The following is a 7,514-nucleotide window of genomic DNA, read 5'->3' on the forward strand; positions in this document are numbered from 1 at the left end:
CACCTGGAACCCAGCTGAATCTCTCGTTTATTATGTCATTAAGCAACTGAATGTGCTACACCGAGCCGCCTCAAATTCAAACACCAATACGTTGTATAGACGCAGTACACTACTTATAAGGTTAAAGAGTTTCTGGCAAACTTGTGAGTAGCGTAACAAGTCTATTCCTGGGAGTATTCCTCACAGACTTCAAGCTCATCACGTGAATTACACGTGATTATATAACTGTCAAACATTACACCAGTGAAATAAAACTCACCGAATACTGTTTGCCGTTCATACCTTAGACCCTAGATTACCGGAAAACAAAAGTTTCTCCAAGAGTTATCAGGGACGGACTCAGACAGACCTGAACACTGAGTTGTTGAGGCATACGGGCACACTGTCCGAATCGTTTCCAGTGTCCAGAATACCGGTGAAAGAAAGAAGGCCTTCGCTGCGGAGTTATTTAATTAGTAAATGCCAACTGAATAGTTACAGACTATTGGACGGAGGAGTAAAACCCTCATATGCATCTTGTTTACAAAACTGCTTACTCATATTCTCTTGAACTTTCCTGTATATTCATTGACTGATACTCAATTGCAAGCAAATTCCGTAATAGATCTCAGTTTTCAAGAGACGCAAAGCGGATTAACGAGAGAACATGCTACTCGCATGCCCCCATCAGTAGTATCACCGTTACACCGGTATACTGCGAGTTAGCTTGGTTTACACATCGTATGTAAAGGTCGCCAGGCAACGTCTGCAGAAGCATTCCTCCAAAAAACATAGTGGGATGTCAAGGTTATTTGAGTAACCAGGATATTACTAAGGTCACTTAAATGAGGGTTAAGTCTCTGAAACTCCCACCCTCACGATTTTGCGTTTGCCTGTTTGAGGAACTGGAGCTGGGGATCATCTCATTCAAAATGAACCGGTAGTTCATTCCGCCAGGATGCTGCAAGCAGAGGGGCAAATGATAATTCCGTGGTAATTCTGTGACCTTACTTATTTTTAACCGACCGGCTTAACAACTCTAGCAGAAATAGGAAAAGTGCCGTCTGTGGCGAGGCAGCGGTATTTTTTTTTGCGTTTCCGATTCACCATCGGGCATACAAGCTCTCACTGACTCCAGCTTCATGAACCAAGTATGCTAAAAACCGAGAGGCTTCAACTGCGGTCAACCTAACACTAATTAGGCTTTTTTATGATACTTGATTTCATTTTTATGTCATTCCGTCCCACCAAATCACTCGTTCGTCCCAGCCAGGGGCAGTTTTAATTGGTACGGTGAGAAGCAAAAAGTCAACGGAAATATCAAAGCATAAAAACGATGTGTTTGCCACAGGTTATTTCATTTTGTTTCCACCTAACAACCTTATTGACAAGGACAATTCAATTTACTTGAAGGCGCATTTGATTTAGTAAATGAGATTTCTAGCTCCCAGAGGACCGAAAAATTGTTTCGGTGATGAGCAAATTCGCACGGAGGAAGTGGCTGGGAGACACGCACATTTGTGTTGTCAGGACGAAGCAAAACCATATTTTGTCCGGAAACGAGATACGCTTTTTACCTTGGCGGTCTGTGTTTGTTTTTCATGTTTGGAACGCCCGGAGCTGATTTGGAGTAGATTAAGTAGAACAGTCTTTTCTGTATTATTTTTGTTGTGTTCAATTCACGTAATACTCGGTTTTGTTTTGAGGGGCAATACATTATTTTTTTGCGGAAAAGGTCTGGAAGTTATTGATGACGAAAATATATCTTGAAGTGGAAATTGGTTTTTATATATTACACAATTGTATGTGGGACACTTTCTTGAACTTCACGACAAATTATAACACCTTTTGAAAGTGACTGTAAACAGATTCAATAAACTCATTTGCAAATCAGTTTGGTCTATACTGACGGGAACACAGTTCCTTAAGGTTAAACTATACGAGGAAGACCAGTGCCGAGTAGCCCAATCAAGAACAGCGAGCTTCCGTACTGCGAAAAATCGTAATACGAGGTAAATGCGGACTGTCCGTTGCAAACAGAGTGTGAAGACAGTATGGCGTTTCCTTCGAGAGACTGGCATTTCTATTTCAATGAAAGCAGTAAATTCGCAGTCTAATCACTGAGCCATCTCGCCCCCTTCAAGTACGTGCCAGAGGAGTTATACGCATTCCTTGGTCTGCTTGTAAGTGAGGCTGCATTTGAATCCCCACTAATAGGAAGATGATGTTTGGGAAAACATTACTTACGTGGAACATATTATGGCCTGAAGTCAATCTGATCAGAGGCGCCCGCTAGATATGACAATGTAAATCATTGGAAGGTATCTTTAACATACGTGACACCCACGACTGACTGAAATCTGTGTGATTAGACGAGGTTTTCTAAAAAGCAATTGTCAATTGACATTGGTCTGGTGCGGATAGGGGGTGGATTTCCTCGAATGAACATCGGGATGGAGTTAATTAAAGGCGTTGCACAGGGATCAGCGTAACACCTGAAAAGTTTCCCACGGTTTAAAATGCAAAAGTTTGCAGCCAGCAGTTGATGGACAGGCATGAGACAACAAACTCTCTTTGCCTTGCTGAAATTACATTTTCCCCCTTGACGAAACACAATATTCAAAAGGTCGGTGAAAACCTAACAACTTCATGAGTAACGTGTTCCGTTAAGGAAATCCGCATCATCTCTAATACTATACCAATCGAAATGAGATTGTTATATCTGCGGATTGGCCAATCTGTTGTATCTGTATCCAGTGCCCAATGCCTGAAAAAAGGCTCGCAGAAAGGTACACAGCAACTATATTCCGAACAAGCGGGAGCGTGAGCGCGTGCGAGTGCAAAAGTGCAACGGTCTCAAGCTATTTATTGGAGGGACGCTGTCTGAACTTAGTTCAATGCTGACGCACGCGGTCTGGCTTTGGTTCGAGGCTGCGGCGCTTAAAATTAAATTTGTAGCGAAAACTGTCGAACCGTCGACCAGAATCGAGTGCAAAAAACAGGCATGTGTTGGGAAAGTCAATATCAGCCCGCTTAAATGCAACAAAGGGCTATCTATTTCCCCGCCAACTTTATTTGGATGGACGATGGACTAGCTTTGGCTAAGAGAACATTCATTTAGTCTCTAGTTTGATGTAAGATAATATGAGATAGCTGTGCGTGTTTTTGACCATAAAACCATAAAACGGATGCAACCATTAGTCTAAGGACACACACAACACAACAGAAAAGTTGCCTCCTTCTACGCACACTTTCCGAGTCCAAATGCGCACATTTCATGTTCTGTGGAACATAATGATGAAACAGATCCAAGTATGTGTATACCGTTTTGTCGCGTATTCAAAAGTTCCCAAATTTACACTTTCCTGATACTGGCGTCTTTATTGCGAGTAATATTTTCACATGTGCATATCTTATGTGAAACCTGACAATGAGACATTTTGAATTCGCCTCTCTAAAGTTGATTTTGAAACGTTTAAAGTATCATTTAGCGTTCCGGCTCTGCAGACCTTTTTGCTGTAACGTGATTGGCCATTGACAGTCATCGTAGTTGGATTCTGGTTGGTCCGGCATAATCTGTGTTGTGTTGTGGTTTGTATTTCTTGCTTCCTACGGCCACCCACCTGTTGAAATTGCCGTCCATTTTTGTCTCTCCCTGTTGGCAGGTTCGTGATCTGTATTGCATCGTGGTCAACTTCGCTGCTGTTTGATCGGTTGGTGGTGCATTCCCTATTTTTAGTAGTTTGTAGTTCCATTGATTTCCTCTTTGAATCCTTGTTTGGCTCCGGATTTAGTGGTTCTGGAACTCCTTCGTCCTCAGGGGCTAGTAGGCAGGATCGATCTCAACGCGTCTGTTTATTTCTTTATCAGTGAACTTGCGTTCTTTCTTTGTTCTTACTTGGCCCAGTATGCTGACGTTATTCCAATCAAATTTATGTCCTTCTCCATCTTCGTGTGCAGAGATGAGCGAGAGTTGGTCGTGTCTCCTAGTAGGGAGCTTTTTTCTGGTTGACAGTTTCCTCCCTGTTTGCCCCGCGTAGTGTTTTTCAGAACCGTTGCATTGAATTTTGTGGATTACATTTATCTTCTCCTTCGCATCAAGTATACCCTTTGATTATGTTAGTGCTCTTCGCACCGTCTCAATAGGTCTGTGGACAACTTGTATGGCGTGCTGTCGTAGTATCTTTGCGGTCATCTCGAAATGTTTTTTATATATGGTAGTGTGATTGTTTTGCTTGTGCTTCCGGTTGTCGAGTTGGCTGAATTGCGTATTCTCAGAGATCCCCAGATGAAATTCTTTGGGTAACCGTTCCTTTGAAAGATTTTGTATAGGCGTTTCTCTCCTTTCGCTTTAGATTCAACCCGTTGCAATGTGTTTCAATTCGCTTGAATAGTGTCCGAATGCAGCTCTGTTTGCGGCAGTTTGGGTGGTTGCTGTGGTAGTTTGGAATTCGATCCATGTGCGTAGTCTTTCTGTAGACTTCCGTTTGCATTTGTCCAATTGGCAACCTCGTGACGAGGACAGCGAAGCGCTGAGACACTTTCGATCGAGGGTTGCCGCTTTCTTCGACGTCATGTTTGTACTTCTCAGGAAGTGCACTTAGGTTGACCAAAGACACGCCAAATCGCACAAGCCTTATCAATTGATCATTCGTAAAATGTAGTTGTAAATCATCTTTATAGCACGTCATGACCTTGATCAGAAGAAGATGATAGGACTTATATTGCACTGGACTAAGGGCGTTTGGTAAATTTAGGCCGTCAGACTGCCTGTCAGATGAGCAAAACATCATGACAGGTGCCTGTGAGAATGTACGAATGGGGCTATATGAACCAGCTTATCATTCAAACACAGTCTGCTCATTTTATGGTGTACAAAGAAAGTAGCCTATGAACCAGCCGAAGCGGGGGGTTCACAGATAAATCCGCCACAATCAAGGCTTTCCAGCCAGTGACAGACCAGATCCAGCCACAAAGTCCCTTGGATATCAAGGCCAACGAGTCGGCGTCGATCCTCGGTGGAATCACGGTTTTATACGATGGTGAATAACTTGATCATGTGTAAAATAAAGTGCTTGGATCGAATATCCTACCTGACTATCGGTCACGTTGACCACTGAAAATAAGTCAGTCTAAATGTGCGTTGACCATGAAGAAGACGTTTTAGCGGACGAGACAATCACCGCTAGAGTACGAAGCACGTTTGTAGCTGCATCTTTGCTTTCTTGATTTACAACAAACCCTTTGCCGGTCCCTACCCAGAGCATATTTGTGCATTCGTTCTCCTGCTGTTCTACGGTGGATTATTTTGACAAGACGACATGGAATCTTGTTGAGAATACGTGAACCGTGCTCTTGCCTGAGTACTACTAAACCCTGTGGCTCAGTAATAAGGTTGCTCTTGTCATGATTATTCCGAGTCAGTCATCCCACGTTGGCTACATAATTCCTCATAAACTGTCAATGTCGATCCATCGGCATAGCTGAAGAGGCCAAAATACGATTGCAAAACCCAGTATAATATTTTCAAAAGCTATTCGTATGAACTCTGAGTTCACCTGTCCCACACCGGCCGTCAGCGGATGAAGTTGTCCGAAATGCACTGTTGGTCGCCGTGTTCTTTTCTGCACGCGATTGACGTGGTGCCAGTCCACGGTCCCCATTCGCTCCGCTCTTTATTGTCTCCAGTGCCCAGTATTTTGGGGGAATTCAGTGACACATCAGTCAGCCAAGCAGTCCAACATCACAGCAGCGTAAAAATAGCCCCTTCAAAGAGACGTTGGGGAACAGTCAAACTTGAGAAGTCAGTGTAATTACAAATGAAATTTATTGTAATCATGCGTGCGATGTTGACAAAAAAGAGAGAGTATGTCAAAGAATCACATAAATTTGCGGCCAAAACAGACATCTTTTACTAGCTCCACATATGAAAAATTGTCACAGAATCCTGAGCATCACTGCTGACGTGTGAGTCTCAAAATCTTACCAAATCATTTTCTGTAGAACCAAAGTCCGAACAGGGACTCCAGCTTAGTTTTCTTTCTGTTATTGCAGCCAGAAAACACGCTTCCTTTGGATACGGTCGGCTAAAGATGGCAATCCCAAAGATGCGCAATGCAGTTTTGTGACTTTCGAATCCTGTTGCAGCCTCAAAGTTGATGGGGCATGTGTACCGGCTAACTGATTGCGTCTCATATCATCACCCAACCTCACGGCATATGAACTGTAACCGAATGCAGAGTCTAATAGGCAACCGCGCCGTGCTTACGACAACATACTGCAAAGAGTAGCAAGATAAGTGCAAAAATAGAAATGTATTGTAGTAATAACATTAATTGTTTTTGTCAACACGTCGAAGTTTTAAGTTCTCAGGGGTTCGACCAAATACTCTCTTGAACCAAGACTGAATTGTTTTCTCCATAAAATCCGCTGTGATAGTCGAGTTTGTGACCACAGAGTACATGGCCCCCAAGGCGATACATGTCAGTGTAAGACAGTTATTTCACCCTTTATGGGCCTTAGTAACTCTGTTCATCAGACAGCTCTTTTTTCTTTGTCTTTTAACCAAACTAGTTGGTCTGCGAACTCGGGGGGTAAAAAGAACACGCGGCATGTTCCTGACTAATAGACGGGGGTCACGGCAGCTCAACCTTTACTTGGTCGGAGTGAAGGTATTCACTGATCGTTCGCGGAATTCCGTGTCCAAAATCTGACCAAAATACCATCCAGATCTTCCAGTTCGGTCATTCTGTTGATCTGTTTCAAGTTGCTCTTCCATACTTGTTGCGTTGATGCACCCGAAATGGGGCATTACCCGACATATTTCAATCGTACATCTGTAGCGGTTGCCCAATCTGATTAGTTCATCTGCATCCACTGTCTCCCTCGTGCTTTGTTTTGTTCCACATCCCACAACGTGCATCACCAGACAGGACGTGACTTGTCTGGATTGATGACAGCGCCTATATGATCCCTGTCTAAATGGGGAGTATTTGTAATGCTTATCCTTCTGCTTAATTACTCCACTAATCAATTTCCCACCGGCAACTACTACCCCCATTCCATTTTGTCTGTCTCACAATCACGCGTCAAAATGGTGACATGAATACGACAATATTTCAATGTCTGTCCCACGACCTTTTGAACGACACCAGGTGATTTCACATTGTTTTCATGTCCCACTCATTGCAACGACCTATATATAAGGACAGAACACAATCAAGCACACACACGCATCACTCGCGCGTCGGAACGCAGACCGGCTCAAGCACCAAAATCTGCGGAAAACCAGCAGGGAGTCTGCCAAAAGAAACACGGCTACCTGCACCCAAACGAACTGGGTGAAATTATCATTATTCACACTCAGAACGATAAGTCTATCGTTTGAACCTTTCTATTTTGGTATCGTATTGAACTTGATTAAGATGCATCTAGCTGTTTTCAAGAGTGGCCAACCCTTGACTTGGCAGAGGATTATGAAGGAGATCACGAAACGCTTGGGTGCTGTCGGTGCTACTCGCCTTCCAGGATGGGGA

The sequence above is a fragment of the Opisthorchis viverrini genome (assembly GCF_000715545.1).
Source record: "Opisthorchis viverrini unplaced genomic scaffold opera_v5_85, whole genome shotgun sequence".
Lineage (NCBI taxonomy): Eukaryota > Metazoa > Platyhelminthes > Trematoda > Opisthorchiida > Opisthorchiidae > Opisthorchis > Opisthorchis viverrini.